The sequence below is a fragment of the Musca domestica genome, unplaced genomic scaffold (assembly GCF_030504385.1).
Source record: "Musca domestica strain aabys unplaced genomic scaffold, Musca_domestica.polishedcontigs.V.1.1 13, whole genome shotgun sequence".
Taxonomy (NCBI): domain Eukaryota; kingdom Metazoa; phylum Arthropoda; class Insecta; order Diptera; family Muscidae; genus Musca; species Musca domestica.
The window spans coordinates 9,734,807-9,757,468 of record NW_026712172.1 but is presented as its reverse complement, the minus strand read 5'-3'; the positions used below and the strand labels follow the sequence as shown (position 1 = coordinate 9,757,468).

The 22,662-nt window shown below is 35.8% G+C and overlaps 1 protein-coding gene across 1 annotated transcript in view; it reads right to left on the bottom strand.

Moving 5' to 3' along the window:
* Positions 1–22,368, bottom strand: part of LOC101899492 (uncharacterized) — a 54,993-nt gene extending 32,625 nt beyond the window's left edge. Inside the window, exon 1 of the mRNA XM_020038385.2 lies at positions 22,326–22,368. The gene's annotated coding sequence lies outside the window, so the exon portion shown is untranslated. The remainder of the gene's footprint in view (positions 1–22,325) is intronic.
* Positions 22,369–22,662: the final 294 nt, after the last annotated feature.

Sequence of the window (22,662 nt, the reverse complement as noted above, 5' to 3'; positions counted from 1 at the left end):
AGTGCCAACCTTGTTTTCCAAAATACTACAGACACAATAGTCCAACGAATTGGTATCCGGAGATTTTGGTGACCATTGTAAGTGGGAAATGAAGCGAGTAACCTCATTTTGTAACCATTCTTGGGAGGCGCGTGCTGAGTGCGATTGTGCTATGTCCTTTTGGAACGACCAAGGTCTGCGGCCAAAATTTTTGCGTGCCCAAGGCTTTAATACACCCTCCAGAATAGTTTCGCGATAATATTCGGCATTTATTCTGATACCACGGTCGATTAATACGAGCGGAGAGCGACCATCGGCTGTTATGGCGGCCATCACCATCACCATGTCCGGCGCTTGAGTTCTGGTGGCCAAACCGAAGGTGCACATTTTCAGCTGACCTCTTTGTCAAGTAAACACGATCATTTTGTTTTTTTACAAACTGCTGGACAACGAATCATCGAAGAAAACCAAATTTGCAGTTCACTACTTTCGGCCAAGCGAAGAAACTCTTTAGCTCTTTTGAGTCTATTTTTTCTGTTGCGGTGTAAGTTCTTACACTTTTTGGAATTTCAATGGCTTTACCTCGAGCTCGTTTTTCAACCTTTGCCGAATGGAATATTGTGATATGCTGTCGGGCGACTGGCTTAAAAATGACAGCAGTCTGACGTAGGTTGCAGTTTTCATCTCACCCTGTATAGGTTGCCATTTTGGTATGGCCCCCATATAACGTCCTCACGCCCTTTATGGTTCTCTGACAAATATAACACCATTATCTAAACGGTTTTTGAAGTTGAATTAAATAGACCCAATTTTAGTCATTTTCCCTATACAAAGATACCTCCCTACTTTCGTAGTCTGTACTTCAAAACGCAGAAGCTTCAGTTATAAGTTTTAGATTCACAGAGGTTACAATCCCGTCCAGCAAAAACTGATCAAAATTTACATTATCTATATCTCTTACACAGAATCCCAAAATGGCTAATTTTCCCATCAACTGAATACAAACAATGTTTAATTGCATCCAACTTTTGTAACCCCAACCCCTTCCCATCACAATAGAATCCTTTTCGAAGAAAAATTACCAAATATTACATTCACTTCCGCACATATGTTCGCTCAACTCAATCTTAATTTACTCAACATATAGTCGACATCAATATTCATGTTCAAGTCATATCCTCTTGTCCAAATAATTTACTGCAGTGCAAGCGGCAACAAAATCGCTACTCACAAATTGTTGTTGTACGACATACATAAATTTTCTTCAAGATTTTCACGAAATACCGGATTTTATTTTTTCTCTTGTTGGAAGATTATCATCATTTTTTATAATTTATCTGCTCCACATGTCATTCCGGATGGCGGAAACGAGAGAATTGAATGAATTTTCGTTGCGTTGAAAGGAAAAAGGGAGACGAACAAAAAAACAAACAGACCAAACCTACAGTAGATGGTAACAAAAAAAAACAAAAGCCTTGATTTAAGACAATATCTGTCATAGAGAAAATGATAATGTCACTGTTTGGTTTTTGCATGGAATTGTCAAATGAAAAATGTTTTTAAAGTGTCGAACTTGAATAGGTCTACTTCGTTGGACAAAATGGCAATAGATTAACCTTGAAACAATGGGTCATTCTACAGATAACCAAATGTACTCACTCAGTTATTTATATCGTCAGCCATATGGCAAGAAGGGTACATATCATTTGAAACGGCTAAAAAGTGCCTCATCGAAATATCGGTTTTAGACCTTAGGCCTCTTTGGACCAAATCCATTTCAGGACATTTGGAGTCGATCTAGCAATGTCCGTTCGTCCGTCCGTCTGTTTGGCTGGCGCGCACGATAACTTTCGAAGGGAGTATCCGATTTTATTCAAACTTAGATCGAGTTCGGAGATGTGCAATATCGGTCCTACCCTACCACAAAAGGTCGAAATTTTCAAAAACATATTTTACTGCACAGAAAGTCAAAGGACAATCCGATTTTGGTCCAACTTTGCAAATCATAGTATTTGCATCAGTGCCAGGTCAGGTGCAAGGATGGAAAATATCGGTCCACTCCATCAATTACCTCTGCCACAAAGGGTCAAAATTTTGAATAATTATAAATCTTAGAAAATGTAATGTCCTATTGTCCTATTGTCTTCAAATTAAACACATCACAATATTTTTATCAACCCATGGTCTGGTGTAAAGATGGAATATATCGGTCCACCTTCTGGTACCTCCCCAACAAAGGGTCAATATTTTGACCGATTATATAAAACGCGAAATCAACATCCGACTCCATTCAGACATGGCACTTCTCAATGCTTCTGTCAACACAAGTTTCGTTATAAAGATGGTAGAGATAGGACCATTTCTTCTGGTACCTCCCTCACAAAGGGTCAAAGTTTTGAATAACCAAAACGATCATAAAATCCGAAATAAGCATCCAGTTCTTTTCATGTTTCACACATCCTATTATTTCTACTTATACAATATCTGTTTTGAAGTTTGGATATATCGGTCAACTCCATTCTGCTACCTCCCCCCAAAAGGGTCAACTTTTTGAATATCCACGAATATCCGATGTATTCAGATTAGGTACATCTGAATATTTCCATCAACAGAATGGTAGAGATTGGACCACTTCATCTGGCACCTCCCTCACATAAGGTTCAAGATTTTAAGAACAGCTCAAAGAAAGCGAAGTAAGCATCAATTTTTTTTCAAATTACACTAAAAACATTTTTTTTCAACCCGACCCAATAATCTGCTGTAAAGAATGATGTATATATGCGAACACCTTCTGTTGATCACCCCACAAAGGGAAAAGAAAGAAAAAATGTCGGAAATAGCGTCAAATTTTAGAATAAGTTTCGAATTGATCGAATTGGCCAGCTTTGGTACGAATTATAGCCTTCAAACGGCCAATGAAACCGTCATACGCTGCCCGAATGTTGCTCTGCGGTATTTTGGTCCATTCCCGGACTAGAAAACTAAGAGATTATACAAAAATGCCATGAATTCATACTCGGAGAATATTTTGAAATTATTATGAAACAATTGGAAAATCTCTTTGCGTTACTGAGAAACGACAAGAAACAATTTCAAGAACATGGTCCATGTCGTGGGAAAATTTAAGTTTTGTAGAGAAAACCCAACAAGGAGTTCCGTTCATTGACGAAGGTTGCAACATGGCTTTAATAGATCTTTCATATATTATTAAAATAGCACAAATTATTAATATTTCTATACCCTCCACCATAGTATGGAGGGTATACTAAGTTTTTCATTTCAGCATAAAATTCTATGTCGATTTAGCGATGTCCTTCCGAACAAAATGAAGTAGGTTAATAAAATTTTCTTCAAATCATACATTTGGTATTGAAAATGAGCCATATAGGTCCACGTTTTGGTATAGCCCACAGGGTACCTCCCTATTTTCGGTATTTTAGTGATTTAAGCGACATTATTGATTTTTAAAATTTTCAAATTTGGTATTTGCAGTTCGGAATGGATACTTCAGCCCATGACAGAAAATTGTCTGTGCAGGTCCACTTTTGGTGTAGCCCCAATATAATATTTTAGCTACATTATTCACCGATCTTTTTCAAGATTCGCATTTGAATATTGTAATGGCTTATAACAAAAGTTACCCATGCCGGTCTAAGTCGTCGTATAATATAATGGCTACATTCGATGTTTTTTTATGATTTTAGCGGAATGTTTAAGGAATTTATATTTTTGAAAATTGCCAAATTCGTTCCAAATGGTGTAAGTTCGGCCCGGCTGAACTTACAGTTTTCTTACTTGTTTAGCTTACAATCATATTTAAATTAAGTTAGAAATCTCTTCAAGTGACAAGTGTTTGCGTATACTTAACGACAACAGTCATTTCAATATTATTTGACAAAATTTAGTTTTACACCAAATCCCGTCACACCTTCCATACTTCATTGAAATCGAAGATACATACCGTGTTTGGAGAGTCAAATATGTGAATTCGGCTGAGAATATACATGGGAGCTCTCTCCAAATCTTAACCAATTTCTAATTAATATATCAAATTCATTATTGGAACCAAATTCCGCCACAGATTCTGATTTTCATTGGAATCAGAAATACATGTCGCGTTTGGTGCATTCCATAAATGAAATCGGCCGAAAAATATATACGGGAGCTATACCCAAACCTCAACCGATTTCAATATAATTAAACAAATTTATTTTCTGATCAAATCCTGCCACTCATTCCAAATTTCAAAATCAAATAAAAGAAATCGACCGAAAATATACGTGGGGGTTATATCCAAACCTGAACCGATTTCAATATAATTTCAAAAATTTATTTTCTCATCAAATCCCGTCACACATTAAAAATTTTATTGGAATCGAACATACACTGGTGGCCAAAACTAAAGCAACTGAAATTACAAGGAGAATGAATGCCCTGTAACTTTTTTAAAAATTAAGAAAATGAGAAAGTTTTTCTTGTTTTAAATTAGGTATTTTATTCACTTTTTAAAAACCTAAAACAAAAAACCAAAATTCATTTTTATAAAAAAATTAATTATGTATACTAAGTCGGTTTTATGAAACTGGATCAGTAGTAACAGTCTATAACGGATGAAGGCCGTGAAAAACTTCAGCCCGTACTGATCAACAAATTGTGACTGAAATAAAAAACAACCATTTAAGAGTTCAACTGGATTGGTGAGAGAGCAATCATTGGATATAAGCTCGAGATCAGTGCGTAGACTAGTAGTGGTAGCTGGTCTGAATGCCCGTAAGCCATCAAAAAAGCCATTTATATCTGAAAAAAATCAGAAAGGCTTTCGGAAACGATAATATTAAGTGGAATCCAGCTCAATGGAAAAACATTATTTCTGGGATGATTCTACGTTTAATATTAAAAGCTCAGACGTGAAAAATGTTACGATGAGAAGACCAAAAATGAAAGACTCAAGCCGCAGTGTTGCAAAAGTACAGTAAAGCATGAGGGAGGGTCAAAAATGGCGTGGCGCTGTTTTTCTTTTTATGGACTTGGGCCTATCCATGAAATAAAGGAAGTTATGGATCGGTTTGTTTACAAAGATGTGTTGGGCATCACGTTGTTCCCTTACGATGAGTAAAATATTCGGCTCATTTGGGTGTTTCAGCATGACAATGATCCCAAACTTGCATCAAAACTTGTCAAATATTGGTTGCGGGAGTCAAAAATTGATGTTTTGTTATGGCCGGCACAATCACCTGACCTAAACTCCATAGAAAACCTTTGGAGTATCGTAGACAGGAAGATCAATCGAGATTCGGAAAGAAATAAGCACAGAATTTTCCAAATAATTCGGGGTGCCTGGGAAAGCATACCCAAGGAACAAATTGAGCGTGTTATAGATTCAATGACTCGTAGGTGTGCAGCTGCTATCAAAAGTAATGGATGCTATCGACTACTAGCCAAAATTTAATTATTTTAAATTAAAAAATCAAAAAGTTGCTTTAGTTTTGACCAAGCAAAAATTAGGTCATTTTAGTTTTCCATATATTATTTTTCGTTCAAAATTATTTTTGTATTTTTATTTTTAGTTTCTTAAAAGTGATCTAAAGACCTCATTTAAAAGTGGAAAAATAATTACGTTTTGTTTATTTTTGTAAAAGTTACAGGACATTTATTGTCTTTGCAATTGTAGTTGCTTTAGTTTTGGCCACCAGTGTACATGAGTGCGATGGTGCTGTGTTTTTTGGAAGGTCCAAGGTCTGCGTCCAAAATGTTTGTGTGCCCAAGGCTTTAATAACCCTGCAGAATATTTTTGCGATAATATTCGGCATTTATTCAGATGCCACGGTCGATTAATACGAGCGGAGATCGACCATCGGCTGTTATGGCGGCCCACACCATACCATGGCTGGAGCTTGATATCTGGTGGAAAGCTGACCTCTTTGGAAAGTAAACACGATCATTTTGTTTGTTTACAAATTGGTGGACAACGAATGTTTTCTCATCGAAGAAAACTAAATTCGTCGGTTCACCACTTTCGGCCAAGCGAATCAACTCTTTAGCTTTTTTGAGTCTATTTTCTTTCTGTTGCGGTGTAAGTTCTTGCACTTTTTGGAACTTCAATGGCTGTACCCAGAGCTCATTTTTCAATATTTGTCAAATGGAACATTGCGATATGTTCAGCTCATGAGCCATTTTTCGGCCACTACGAAGCGGGTTTTGATCAAGTCTCTTCTTTACTTTTCAAACCATTTCTGCTGATGTTGCTATTTTCTTCCGTCCACATCCTTGACGTTGGGCAATGCTACCTGTATCACGGTAACGAGCGATGGTACGAGACACAGAAGATTTATTCACATTTAAATGCTGGAGTGCTCTAACAATAGACACTTGTTGTTTTCCTACCAAATATAAACAAATCACACTATCACGCTTGAATTCCATGACGAATAAGTTTTTTTCTTTTCAGGAAAATTCTCACCAAAATGCTTTGTACGCTTGTAAACAATATAATGAGCTGTTACTGGAATAATTTTAACAGCTTTCGGAGGAGTGGTTTAGAAATGACAGCAGTCTGAAGTTGGTTGCAGCTTTTTCATCTCACCTTGTATATTACCTTGTAATGAGTTATTCGGCCCATGTGGCCCCCAATTTTTTAATCGGTAGCTATTGTTGCAACTTATTCCATTGTAGAGGATATAAAAAGTTAGACTCATCTTAAAAATGAAATAAGTATTTGGGAGCATCATTATAATTAGCTTCTTAACCTTTCGTAGTTCCAGCAACTTTTTCTAGAGTTCACTGTCACTGTTGATACTCGCATCTATTTTCACCATGTCCATGTTTATTGTTACCTTCTGTTGCCAACAACTTTTTAGGAGTTTTCTTTCAGGGTTCAGTTCTATAAAACAGTCGCTCAACAACGCAATAAACACAGATGCAGCTCAACTCAAGACAACTCCTCACAATGAACAAGTTATCATCGTAAATATGTAAATGGGTTTGTCAGGCACTCGTACGATCTGACGTTCAATGTGTGTGTGTGTGTGTGTGTGTGTGTGTGTGCATGTTATTGTTTTCTACTTCTTTTTGTGTGAATTGTTGTCGTAGTTAAATACGGACTAGAGCAGGTTGGAATGAAAAAGAGAAAGTAAAAGTAGCAAACCAATACACATACAAGCACAGATGCTGGGAACACATGGACACTTTCTCGTCGAAAACGCACACACACACACACGTCGACACTTTGTGCACTACCCACCTTCAGACATGTGGGTCCTGTCTCCACGGTTATCTCGTTAATGTGAATTATTACACATACAGGGCACGTAATCATTACATCTATTCTTTTTCTCGTCCTCACCCTGAACAAAGAATATGAATAACAAAGCACACATGCGAGCACACAAAAAAAGTTAGAGAATGATGATGGATAGCAGCCAACACACTCACACATACACGCATAAATACATACGTGCAAGAAAACATCAACCAGAGGAAGCATGAATGAAATGCAAAAAGAATACCTTAAACAGATTTTCTTTTTGCTATCTTTCCCCAGCAGAGTTTTCCCCATTTGTTTTTTTTTTTTTTCTTTCAAAGTTCAAATCACGTCTTTCAAAGCTGTTGAGTTTTGCTGTTGTTATTGGCATTGACTTCATTAGAATTTCACAACATTGAGCCATTGAATGGTGGATGGAAGTTAGCAATCTTTGAATGAAACTATTTTCATTCAATCATCTTTGAAACAAAAATTAGTTTTTCTTTATCCCCGAGAATGGCAAAACAAAAAGCGTATCAATATCGGGAAAATCAAAGCTCGAAGAATTTCCAGAGAATACGTTATCTAATTATATGAACATTATACTGCATTGAACTACACAAATCGTAAACATATAGAGATTAATTACTGAGAAAAGTTTCAGAGTAAGGGGGATATGGCTCGGAAATTAAATGTGGTACCTAAATGTACCTTAAATGTTTTTGTGTTAAAGAAGATTTTGAAAAATGATCCCACATAAAAAAATAAGTAAAAACATTAAGTTCGGCCGGACCGAACTTTTAATACCCTCCAACTTTGGGTAAGGAAACATTTTAATATAAACGCGTCTTTCTATTTCCGTGGACTCCGGTTGTTTGTCTGAAAACTCTGCGTATGAGTGATATGAAATAAAATCACTCATACGTTTAGGAACTGGTAGTGAGCTATGAACTATATTGACACAACTCTTGAAATAATCCAGCCACAGTTTAGAAGGAATAAGAAATAACTTTCATATCCCATCGCAGCGTATGTGTTTTGTCATAACCTACAGGATGAGATAAACCAGTAAAGAAAGTCCTAAAGTCGGGCGGGCCGATTTTATGATACCCTACACCACTTTGCTAATTTAGTTGAGCTCCACGTAACAATTAAAAGTTTTTATGGGAGAATTCAATCATACACCCTATGGTTATAATTATAAGTTATCTTTTAAATTCGCACTTGTATCGCCCATTTGGAGCAAAATTAATTTGAAATCAGATAAAGATATATACGAGAGCTATATCCAAATCTGAACCGATCTCGATAAAATTTGGCAAAGATATTTCTGAGCTGTATTTGATATATTTGCCTGAATATCGTTGTTACGGAGTGCATATTACGACTGTGCGTAACAAATACAACAATATTGTTGTTACAGAGTGCATATTACGGATGCGGAGGACAAAAATAACAAATCGGATGAACAATATATATGGTAGATATAGCTATATCTGAACCGATTTCGATCAAATTTGGCATACTTATTTTCAGGCCTAATTTAGTTGTACGTGCAAAATTTCATACTATTCGGGCTGATATTACACGTTTGGTGCACAATAAAAGGCAAATCGGACGAAGATATATATGGGAGCTATATCTAAATTTTTACCGATTATCTCCAATTTCAATAGGGTTCGTCCTTGGGCCAAACAAATGATTTGTGCAAAATTTCATCTCAATCGGATAATAAATGCGACCTGCATTTTGTTCACAATAATATATGGACAGACGGGCTGAAATGCATAAATCAATTCAGAAAGTGATTCTATGCAGATCATCAAAAGGAACTATGGGTCTATCTCGTTTTCTTTTGCCTGTTACAAACAAATGCACAAAGACATAACACCCTGACCACCTTGTGGTGTAGGGTATAAAAAACATTAAGTTCGGCCGGACCTAACTTTAATACTCCACCTTTGGGTAAAGAAAACATTTTAATAAATAGTATCTGAATTCAAACGTGTTCCACTATAAAATTGGAAAATCTGGACCTAAATTTTCAATGTTGTGCCGTGCTCATACGTCTACAAATTGGTGCTATGAACTAGATTGATACAACTCTAGCAATGATCTAGCTACAGGTCAGAGGGAATAACAAATAACATTCATATCCCAACGGAGGGTATGTGTTTTATACCTTAAGAATAGCCACTAAAATTTATAGATATGTTTAGACAGTCTATATCTATAGAAAAGGAACCTGTTTGTACCCTTGACTGTTTCTTTGTAATTTATAGACTCAAAAGTTGATACGATTTTTCTGAAAATTTCAATATATGCTACAGCATCGCCTGAAAGTAACATAGACTATACACATTTTTATACCCTCCACAATACATAATATGGAGGCTATATTAAGTTCGTCATTCGGTTTGTAACTCATTGAAATAATGATTTTCGACTTAACAAACCATGTACAGGGAGAGATAAAAGACGGTAACAAAGTCAAACGCCATAATTTTTTAATTTTTGTTTTTTTTTTAATTTTATTGAATAAAAGCAAAAAAAATCGAAAATAGCATCAACTTTTAGAATAAGTTTAGATATATTCGAATTGGTCAACTTTGGCACGAATTATGGCCTTCAAACCACCAATAAAACCGTCACACGCTGCCAGAATGTTGGCTTGCGGTATTTTGGTCCATTCCCGGCGAAGTGCTTGCTTGAGGTGACCGGCACTTTGGTATTTTTTAGTGCCAACCTTGCTTTCCAAAATACTTCAAACACAATAGTCCAACGGATTAGTATCCGGAGATTTTAGTGGCCATTGTGTGCTGTGGAACTTTCTTTTGTAACCATTCTTGGGTGACGCGTGCTGAATGCGACGGTGCTGAGTCCTGTTGTAATGCCCAAGGTCTGCGGCCAAAATGTTTGCGTGCCCAAGACACCCTCCAGAATATTTTCGCGACAATATTCGTCATTTATTCTTATGTCACGGTCGATTAATACGAGCGGAGAGCGACCATCGACTTTTATGGCGGCCCACACCATCACCATGGCCGGCGCTTGAGTTCTGGTGGCCAACAGAAAGTGCACATTTTCAGCTGACCTCTTTGGCAGTAAACACGATCATTTTGTTTGTTTACAAACTGCAGCGCAAGGAAGTTTTCTCATCGGAGAAACCCAAATTCGACAGTTCACCGCTTTTGGCCAAGCGAAGCAATCGGAGAAACCCAAATTCGACAGTTCACCGCTTTTGGCCAAGCGAAGCAACTCGTTAGCTCTTTTGAGTCTATTTGCTTTCGAGCTCATTTTTCAACATTTGCCGAATGGAATGTTGCGATATGTTTGACTCGCGAGCCATTTTTCGGCCACTGCACCGCGGGTTTCGATTAAGTCGCTTCTTTACTTTTCGAACCTTTTAAACGCTGGAATACTCTTACGCTTGAATTCCACCACGAATAACTTTTTTTTCGGAAAATTCTCACCAAAATGCTTTTGTAAGCTTATAAACAATGCAATGAGCTTTCACAGTAATAATTTTAACAGCTGTCGGACGAGTGGCTTAAAACTGACAGCAGTCTGAAGTGGATTGCAGTTTTTTCATCTCACCCTGTATGTTTCATTTGATTTGGTGTTTAAATCCCTCAAATGCGTAATATGCATTCGACAACAATGACAATCGGTACCAGATGTCTTATAGAGCTCGGAAATACCTCTGCTAAATGTTATCAATATCAATTCAGATTTGGATATAGGTCACATATATATCTTCAGTCGATATCGGTTTAATTGTGCGCCAAATGGCCAATATCTGTCAAAAGTCCTGCATTTTGATACATCCGACCGAATTCAGTCTAGAAGCAAGTACACCAAATTTGAGGAAAATTGGTTCAGATATAGCTATAGCTACCATATATATGTTTCATCGGATTTGTTGTTTAAGTCCCTTACATATATATTACACGATTTCAATATATATTTATATATACGATTTAAAGTTTATTGTGCAAATAATGGCTAATATCAGCCCACATGGAGTGCATTTCGGAACGTACATTTTCATTTGTGCAACTCGGCTCCGATATATATTTTTATACCCTCCACCATTCTATGGAAGGTATATTAACTTTGTCATTCCGTGTATAACTCCTCGAAATCTTTATAATAGACCCTACAAACATATACATATACATGGATCAGCGTAAAATTCTAAGACGATCTGGCGATGTCCATCTGTCTGTCGGTCCGTCGGTCAGTTGTAATCACGCTATCTTTCTAAATACATGCTAAAATTTTGCATACATGCATAGTTTACCATTAGGCAGGTTAAGTTCGTAAATGGGCCATGTCGGTCCACGTTTTCGTAAAGCCCTCATATAACGGTACCTCCCGATATTCGGTATTTTCATGATTTCAGCGACATTATTTACCGGAATCGTTTCAAATTTGGTATTTGAAGTTCGTAATGGATACTACAGCCTCGGACAAAATTAGGTCCACGTCTTCAAGTTTTTTTGAAATTTTTCATGTTCTTTTCAAATATGGTATTGAAAGTTCGGCCCGGCTGAACATAGCTGCTCTTTTACTTGTTTTTAATATATTCCTTTTCCACTATAACAGCTCCAAAGCCAAATGTTGATAGGTGGTATGAACTACTTGAAATAAATTCTTTTGTTACGGAAGTTCTACTAAATATGCACAGTGGTGTAGGTATCATATAGTCGGCACTGCCCAACTTTTGACTTTTCCTTACTGGTTTTCTTTGTATTTTACGAGATTTATGTATATTCAAAATTTAGGAACTTTGTGTGGGAGGTTCCAGAAGAAGTAAAGCAAATATCGTCCATTTTCTCATTTGACATGGCTGACACGAATATTAAGATGTGCAACGTTTGAATGAAATCGGATACTCCTTCTGCTTATTATAAACTAAATTATTTTCTTTGGAAATGTAAAGCTTTTATTTGGAAGGTACCAGAAAGCATGGGGACTCATCTAAGAACTCGATCTTAGTTTGATAAAAAATACTTAAAAGTATTAAATTTGGAGTGGCAACTCCTCGGCCCTCAAAAAATGTGTCGGAGTAAATTCCTCAGTGGCATAGATCGTATATTTGCTATCCCTTTATATATCTATGAATCGCCTCGCAATAAAGGACTACTGCATCTCAAAAATATCTACCCCTCGATGCTGCTGCAGTATCCACCAACCTTGACATAATTTGTAAAATTCATCCGAAACCTCGAAAAAAAACATTTATATTATGTTAATTTTATTAATTAATTTTTTATGGAAAATTCATCAACAACCTTTGTGGTGTGCCAAATTTCCATTAGAAAATTTACATAAATTTAACATTTCATGCAGCGGGCGTTCAAATTAAAATGTTAACTCACACATGATAACAAAACACCCACACACAAACACACAGCAATTTGCGGTAGCGTTAATTCAGCCTTGCCACATTATGGAAAAAAATATTCAATTTTATTTTAATTAAATTCACACGACAGCATTTCGATGTAATTAAATTTTCACCATGGCTTCTGAGGCAGTTTGGACACATTTTTTTGCCCTTACTCCCTGACACATACACACACACACATGCAAACCCAGATGCGATGGCTGACATGAGACAACAACAAGAAGAACAGTGTGTTATGTGATTGATTGCGTATGGAATTTGTAAACAGGATGTGCACGATTGTGTCAGTGTGTGTGTGCGAGGATTTTTGCCTCCACTGTTAATTTGCTGAGGATTTGTGAGAATACATACATATTTTCACAAATGTGACTAGAGAAAAAATCAACGTATCCCAGGAAAGAGAAGACTGCTCCGTCCAAAATATGCAAATAAACCAAAATGTTTGTGGCGAGCAAAAAAGTTTCTAAATAAATTAAGCAGCCGGGTATTAACACATGTAGTCATGTGGGATAATCTATCCATCTTGATATTTTATAATGAATTTATATCACCTTGGAGAGGTTGTTGTTGTTGTTTTTGATACCCAAAAACAGGATATGCCATAATATCCGGCTAAAAGCTATAAGGTGTAACAGAGATGTTAGTAAAGATTGATTTATTGGAATAGAATACATTTGTAGTTTTTGCAAATATCTGCAGCTGTATAATCTCAGATTTAAAAAGTTCATTTTATCAGGAGGTACAACTATAAAGAAATATATAATGATTGACTGATGACCTCATCAAAGCGCAGGAGCAGCAGGTTTTTTGGAAAGTCGTACTAAAAAGTATTCGTACTTAAAATTCTATACATTTATAAGCAGAATCTTCAAATTTCACATGTAGGGCACAGTTTTTAACATCAGATAAGTTTTTTTTTACACCCTTCACCATAGTATGGAGGGTATATTAAGTTTGTCATTTCGTTTGTAACACCTCAAAATATACATTTTAGATCCCACAAAGTATATATGTTCTTGATCTATAAAATTCTATGTCGATTAAGCTATGTCCGTCCGTCTATCCGTCTGTGGAAATCACTCTAGCTTCCAGACGAAATAAAGTAGATTGATAAAATTTTTAAATTTTGTGTATTATGTCTGCAGGACTTTTGGTATTATAAATGGGTTATGTAGATCCACGATTTAGCATAGCCCCACATAACGGTACCTCCAGATATCCGGTATTTCAAATTTGGTATTTGAAGTTCGTAATGGATGCTACAGCCTATGACAGGAGGTTGTCTTTTCAGGACCATGTCTTCGTATAGCCCCCATATAACGGGACCTCCCGATTTAGCGAAATTATTCACCGGAATTGTTTCAAATTTGGTATTTGAAGTTAATAATAGATACTATAGTCTAAGACAGAAAATTTGTCTGTGCAGGTCCACGTCTTCGTATAGCCCCCATATAACGGTACCTCCCGATATTCGGTACTTTGTTGATTTTAGCGACACTATTCACCGGAATTGTCTCAAATTTGGCATTTGATATTGGTAATGGATGTACAGCCTATGACAGGAGATTGCATGTTCAGGTCCATGTCTTCGTATAGCGCCTATATGATGCTATTTCCCGATACTAGGTATTATTATGATTTCTGCGACATTTTTCACCGGAATTGTATCAAATTTCGTATTTGAAGTTCATAATGGGTACTACTGTCCACAACAAAACCGACCGCCGACTATATGATACCCTACACCACCATAGAGCTCTCGTAAAAAGGTTTGTACAGGGCATTTCAGAGCTCTATGAGATATTTGGTACAAAATCAAAATCTATCTAATTCTATCGTGCATTTTACGAACTATAGCTATCTCTGAACCGGGTTTCTCCAAATTTGTCGTATTAGCTTCTGGACTGAATTCGGTCTTATGTACAAAAATTCAGGTGATTTGGGCTGATATTGACCATTTAGTGCACAATTAACCTGAAATCGTTAGAATAATCGATTCTCACCACTATGTGGCTGTACAGATGTCTGAAACAATTCCTAATATTAGTTGGGAATTGAAGGAACGAAAATTGGAATATTTGGGTTCCCCCCAGTTATGAAGGTACTCAGCTCCACCGCCACACCAGGGCTTATTCCCCGGAAGAGTAAAACAGTCGAATTGTATAATGCTACTATGGAAAGTAGCGTATTATTCAACCATTTCGGTATTTATATCAATTTAAAAATGATATGAAGAAACAAACTAAAGGAAATGTTGTAGTCTTAAACCTTTTAGCATTAGTTAAGTGCTCCATCTAATACCTGGTACCAAATATCACGGTTGTGGAGTGAATATTACGAATGTAAGGGACTAAAACACTAAATCGGATGAAACATATATATGGTTGCTATATCTATATCTGAACCGATTTTCACTAAATTTGACATACTTGCTTCTAGGCTGAATTTGGTCCGATGTACTAAAATTCAGTCCATTTGGACTTATATCGGCCATTTGGTGCACAATTAACCCGAAATCGGATGAAGATATATATGGGAGCTATATCCAAATCTGAACCGATTTTGATAAAATTACAAACAGCTATTTCTTGGCTGTATCTTATATCTGGTACCAAATATCATTCTTGTGGAGTGCATATTTCGAATGTGAGAGGCTTAAACACCAAATCGGATAAAACATATATATGGGAGCTATATCTGTTTCTGAACCGATTTTCGGATGAAGATATATATGGGAGCTATATCCAAATCTGAACCGATTTCGATAGAATTACAAACAGCTATTTCTGGGCTGTATCTTATATCTGGTACCAAATATCATTCTTGTGGAGTGCATATTTCGAATGTGAGAGGCTTAAACACCAAATCGGATAAAACATATATATGGGAGCTATATCTGTTTCTGAACCGATTTTCTCCAAATTTGTTGTATTTACTTTAAGGTTAATCTCGGTCACATGTGCCAAAATTCGGGCCATTTGGGCTGATATTGGCCATTTGGTGGTCAATTAACCCGAAATCGGATGAAGATATATATGGGAGCTATATCCAAATCTGAACCGATTTCGATAAAATTTAAAACAGCTATTTCTGTGCTCCATCTAATACCTGGTACCAAATATCACGGTTGTGGAGTGCATAGTAGGAATGTGAGGGACTTAAAGATCAAATCGGATGAAAGATATATATGGGAGCTATAGCTATATCTGAACCGATTTTCTCCAAATTTGATATACTTGCTTCTAGGCCGAACTCGGTTGGGTGTGCCAAAATTCAGGTAATTTGGACTGATAGTGGACATTTGGTGCACATTTAACCCGAAATCGGATGAAGATATATATGGGAGCTATATCTAAATTTGATCCGATTCTCACCAAATTCAATAGGGTTCGTCCTTGGGCCAAAAAAATATTGTTTGGAAAATTTCATCTCAATCGGATAATAAATGCGACCTGCATTTTGTTCACAAGAATACATGGACAGACGGACGGACGGACAGACGGACGGACGGACAGACGGACTGACATGCATAACTCGACTCAGAAAGTGGTTCTATGAAGGTTCTCAAAAGTAACTATGGGTCTATCTCGTTTCCTTTTGCCTGTTACAAACAAATGCACAAAGACATAATACCCTTACCTCTATGTGGTGTAGGGTATAAAAATTTGTATGTAGGTTCACAGCAACAGTTTTCATTAAAATGGTAGTTTCCGGAAGTTTTTTAAAGATTTTCAAGTTCTTTCCGAATGGTGGAGAGTATTAAAATTTCGGCCCGGTCGAAGTTGGCTGCTGTTTTACTTGTTTTTTTTTAATTTAGTATTAAAAAAGCTAATTCAAATACATTTTTGGGCTATATTCTACTTACTAGCACTAAAATTTAGAAACGGGTACTAAAAGCCTTATTTTCTGGCAAGAATCTTGAAAATTCGCATTTACGACAAGTGACATCGATTAAGATAGTATGTTTGAAAATTCAAATTAAAAAACATAGTGAACTGAGTTTCTGGATATAGTTATTGGCGCAGGGCTTTCGATAAAACATATTTTTTTGTTATTTGGAAATTTAAACATAAAGAAGTCTGCAATATGGCATATAACTAACGTTTTTGCCGTTTTCTATTCCAAGAAGATTACACATTTGGTACTTAAACAGGTACAAAAAATGCACTTTGAAGCAAATCTGGAATTGAGAGTTACTTTTGGTGTGAAGGATCAGAACATGAAATATCCTCTATTTGTTATATGCTGTAGTACGCATTAAGATATTCAAATGCGAGATTTGAAACAATTCCGGCGAATAATGTCGCTAAAATCATCAAAATACCGAACAAAGAATGGTACCGTTATATGAGGGCTATATAGAGACGTGGACATGCAGCACCCATTAGAAATTATACGAAAGTTTGTAGCGTTTTCGGAAAAAGTGCAAAATTTGCCAAAAATAAAAAAGACTTTTTTAAACGGAAAAATTGCTTATATTTTTATATGGTACATATTAATTATACAAATCTTATTGGTTCAGAGGGTCCCATTAAAATTTGATATGGAATAAAACTTCCTTTGGAACTTTCCAAAAAATAAGTATTGAGGGAGATTTTGACTTTAATTGGAAAACTGTTAGATTACCGTTAAAAAACGTAAGCCTGTAATTTTCGTTAGTTAAATATAAAATTCGAGTGTAATTTTCTTAGAATCCATAGTGGCTCTATTATATAGTTTATTCTAAGATTAATAGTGAAAATTTGTCTAGAATATTTCTTCTTTCGACACTTTCTGCCAATAACGAAATTGTATGTTACTTTCATGCGTCAACTCGAAAAAAGACCGGGGAAAGTTTAAAAAAAAAGATATTTTTTTGAGTTATAATATCCTACAAAACTATGTGTTAGGGGTATTATAAGTTTGATTTTGCCAAAACACCTCGAAATATTGGTTTCCCATATAGGAAAATACATATGGATCTTTCTATCTCACCAAGCTGAGTCGATCTAGCTATGTATATTCGTCCGTCCGTCTGTCCGTCTGACCATGTTTATTTCGAATCACTCTGAAGGTCGCAATTAAGGCCCGATTCTCACAAAATTGAAAATGGAAGTGGGGTTATGGTCAGAATAGAAGCCTATTGCTTTTGGAGATGATCGCAAAATATTTAGAGGTTGAAATGGACGAAAAACTGGAAGATTTCCTGACTGTTACATAGATGCCGATAGTAAATATATCGGATATATAGCGAAATATGTACAAAGTGTATATACAAAGGAAAGGAATGTTAGTTAGAATGCTTATATCTCAAGAATGGCTGGACCGATTTTGACAAATTTTGTCAATTCAGAATGCCCTCTTTTCATAAAAGAATAAAATCTAAAAAATCACATAAAAAGATGCTAATAACGATTTTAATATAGATTATGTAGTATTTTGATACATTTTTTTATTTTTAGGGGTTTAAATGAACAGAAAGATGAAACAGAAAAATGTTCACTGATCACACAAATCGATGCGAAATTTTCCAAGAGAAGAGAGTTAAGAACAGGAAAGAAGTCGAGCATTTTGGATGGCCATTGGATTATATTTAGCTGTAACGAACAGCAGGACGTAAATATTGGGCATATGTCCCTGGTCAAAAAACTAAGGGTAATATCTGGGCAGTGCTCTACGACATCATTTCAAAAGCAAAATCTTTCAAAATGGATTTGGACATAAGGGGACTTCTAGCATATTGTAGGGTATCACATGGTCGACCCCGCAAACTATAGCCTTTGCTTATTTGTTTTTAACTACCTTTTATAGTATAGTAGTGGTATCAATGGCGACCTGCACACGAAATTACTGGAGTATAGAATTTGAAGCCAACACAGTTTTGAGTAGATTTTAGTCGGTTTTTGTATCCTCCACTTCAACGGAAGGAACTTGCAAAATTCACAAAAAAAAAATCAATTGAAACAAGTTTATTAATTCCGAATGTCAGACATATTCATTTGACACAAATCATCAAAATATCGAAATTATGGAGGTCTATACAGTTCTCTGCAAGGGTATTTCCTACATACTGGCAACACACACTCTCAATTTACAGCAAAATCGGTTTGAAATTGCCTGTACGGGTATATATGAGCCCCATACCAAAACGTGAACCTATATAGAACATTTTCAAAACCACAAGTCCTGCAGACCTAAAACACATCTGAGTAAACTTTTATTAACCTACTTCATTTCACTTGGAGGCTAAAGTGATTTCACCAGACGGACATGCATCGGTAAATCGACATAGAATTTTATGCTTTTGAATTTTTGGGGTTTTAAATATACTTAATATGCCCTCCATGCTATGGTGGAGTGTACAATTTTTTTTTAATAGTACTACGTAACTACGTAGTAACAAATAAATGTCAAATTTGTAGATTCTAGTCTCAAAGGTATAGAGTTTCAAGTCAAAAATAGTCCTTTTCTGCAAATATTTCCAAAAGTCCGCCTTGTCGCCCTTCCTGCGTACCAAATTTCAATACTCAATGCCTAGCCGCGTATCCTAGGCCTTAAAGGGGCAATCATTTACTCATATTTTACAATTTAATATTGTGGTAAATCACATGGGTAAAGCCGAACTGAATAAAAAGTCAGTTTTAGAAATAAAGGCCAAATAAAAAGGTCACTCTATCCTCTTTCAACTCCCTTGTCCTTCCTCCGGTTTACAAACATATGGACCACAATGAAAATTCAAAAAACTTCCATTATGAACATTTCAAAATACGTTTTTAAATGTTTAGAAACCGAAATACCACAAATGCTTTTAATTACCCAAAATATCTAAACGCCCGCAAAAATATACCCACATTCATTGGGGCGTATACATTTTGACACAACGTATATGCTCTGCCTTACCACATGCGTTTCACTTCTCTTAATTATTTAGCAAAAACGAATAACCAATGAATTATGAATTTAATTCCAGGCAACTTCTGTGTCAGTTTTATGTGAAATCATTCCCCTAGACCACAGCATTCCTTTTGGCAACCTTTACCCAATGAATCTGGTGTAAATCCATTCTTGGTAATATTTGTTCAAATAACAACAACAATTTAATATTAATATGACGACCTTAGGTTGGCATTTTGCAGGAGATTGAGAGGGAGAGAGAAAAGCAACCAGGGTAAATGTTTAAATAGGATAAACCCAAATTGTTTATGGTATTTTCCAACGAAATGACGCAAAACGACCAACAACAAGACAGATTTGAAAGAACTCTACTTATTAAGGCATGAAATATTAACACCGAATTCGTTGGGTGAGTGCTCCATAGCAGCAACACCCTTCATCCCTACACCGAAACCCAAAAAAAAAGGCAAACCCTTATTAGAGCAATGTGTTTTAATTTTAAATGTTCTTTTTCCAAGAAAATCTCAAACTTGTTGCTCAAGACATCTACATAGCCCAACATGTCACAGGCAAACAAGAAGCACACACAGCAATGACTTGGATTTTAACCAAAATCTCATTTTTTATTAATAAAGGTCACCAAAATATGTTTCAAGAGTGTTTTTTTTTTTTTTTTTTTTTTTTTTTTGTGAAAATGCCTTTTTTTGGAATAATTTAAAAGTTTTGTTGTGTCTACAAACTAACGAAGTATGAAAATTCCTTATTTAATAAATTATTTTGAACCCAACAACAAATGCTTGAGCCTTCTTTTTTTCTCAACCTCTCCCTTTCTGCGTGTTCTGCACCGAAAATAAAATCTTAATTAACAAAATTTATTTTGTTTTTCGCCTGAAATGAAGTCATTCGTCTTCGTCGTTTTTTTATTGTCATGACCCGTTGGTCTACTTGCACACTTTGTGGGTCTGGTAGTTTTCCATTTTTAACCCAAAAACGGGTGCAAAGCAAATTTTACAAAAGTTTTGTTGCTTTTCTTCCATAACAAGCATGAAAACAAATCTTTTTGTCTAATAAGGTAAAAAATCTAGGCTGGGATAATGAGATTCGGTAGTGATAATTTGGGTGGATTATTATGCCCTCACACCTCGTGCTAGAGACTTTAGATGGGCAAAAATGTGTCAAATTGTATAAAACTGAAATTTGATTTCATAATTCTCAATTTTTTTTTAACCTCTGAAATTAATACCTATATTTTACAGCTTTCCATTCTACTACAAACTTGAAGGAGTTACTGCGTTTATATCTTCAGTAAATTATAGGAAAATTTGAAAGAGAATATTTTACCCTTGACAATATACCTCTACATAACTGATTTCGGAACACTTCAATACTGATTTACCACTTGGCCCCTATCTCACTCGGAGACCTTTCGGTCCATTGTGATCATCCTTAGTTAATAAGAAAAGAAAGAAGGGGAAGGAGGTGGTGGAGGAAGGGTGATAAATCTTTTTAGAGAGAATTAAAAAGAATGGAGAATAAAATTTATGTTTTAGCTCTGGCGCAAGAGCCTGGCGCAAGCCTTTTTGCGAAGTTATAGAAGACAAAAGAATCCGTGTCTGAATGTACACTGAGATGATGAGTCGAAAGTTCCAACATAGCCCGTAGTCTTTTCCTTCATAGAGCAAGATTGTTTTATACAGCCTGCAGTTTATCGCCATTTATTCGGATGACACGATCGATTAATACGAGTGGAGAGCTACCATCGGCTGTTATGGCGGCCCATACCATCACCATGGCCGACGCTTAAGTTCTGGTGGCCAACCGAAGGTAATGTGCACCTTCAGCTGACCTCTTTGGCAAGTAAACGCGATCATTTTGCTTGTTCACAAGCTGCTGGAAAACGTATATTTTCTCATCGGAGAAAACTAAATTCGGCAGTTCACCACTTTCGGCCAAGCGAAGCAACTCTTTAGCTCTTTTGAGTCTAAGTTCCTTCACTTTTTGTAATTTAAATGGCTTTACCCCGAGCTTATTTTTTAATATTTGCCGAATGGAATATTGCGATATGTTCAGCTTACGAGCCATTTTTCGGTCACTATGATGGGGGTTTCGATCAAGTAGCTTCTTTACTTTTCCAACCATTTCTGCTGATGTTGATGTTTTCTTCGATGTTAGAGTTATCTGATTAGCACGTTCCTATTAGGATGTTGCAGTGACCTGTTTCATATCCCCATTATTATACGTAACGTCGATTTATTCATACTTAATGGAGACTGAGTTCTACGTGAGCAGATATCTGGCCTGTGGTTCGTTGTATCAGCTAACTTTGGCTTTCACCGTGTACAGCAATTCTAATGCTCTCTTGAAATGATAAAAATGGGGGTTTTAACAGGTCAACGACGTTAAGGTCTGTTAACGGCAAGTCCATTTTTTTTGCAAATTAATCGGCTTTCGATGACTTGGACACTAAAATAGGTTTTAAAACTTTACGTTTAGATTTGAATTTTGACATTTTTTGACAACTAAAGAGAAATTTATGACGTCGACTTTTGTGTAATCTTTGTTCTCTTACCATTTTGAAAAAGAGACCAAAAGACATTCAAATAATTTAAATTAATGAGGATTGACTTTTTACAGATATATACTCCCAATTGTTATCTGTAATTTTTCCGAAAAAATATACTCGCATACACTCCGAAAGGAGGAAGTTGCTACCCGACGTTATACTGACAGCCACGCCTCCAAACCTTACCCAACCTCACATGAAAGTTGTAGTAGTAAATGATATTTCTATACAAAAATAAATGTCTTAAATATGCTTACCAGATATGTTCCATTTATAAAAACTAACAGCCGCTGAAAATCTGAAAAAAAAACATTAATATTAGAACATAATGAGTTTGAAATCTCCAACAATAAGTTTGGTCATACATTACATTCTGAAAAAAAATATTATGAGCAAAATCCAGCAGATTATAAAATGGGAACTAAAAAACGAAGATACTTGTACCGGAATTGTGGCAGTTTACATTGCAAAATATCCTAAAAAGTTTCCCCCTCATATATATATATATATATATATATATATATATATATATATATATATATATATATATATATATATATATATATATATATATATATATATATATATATATAT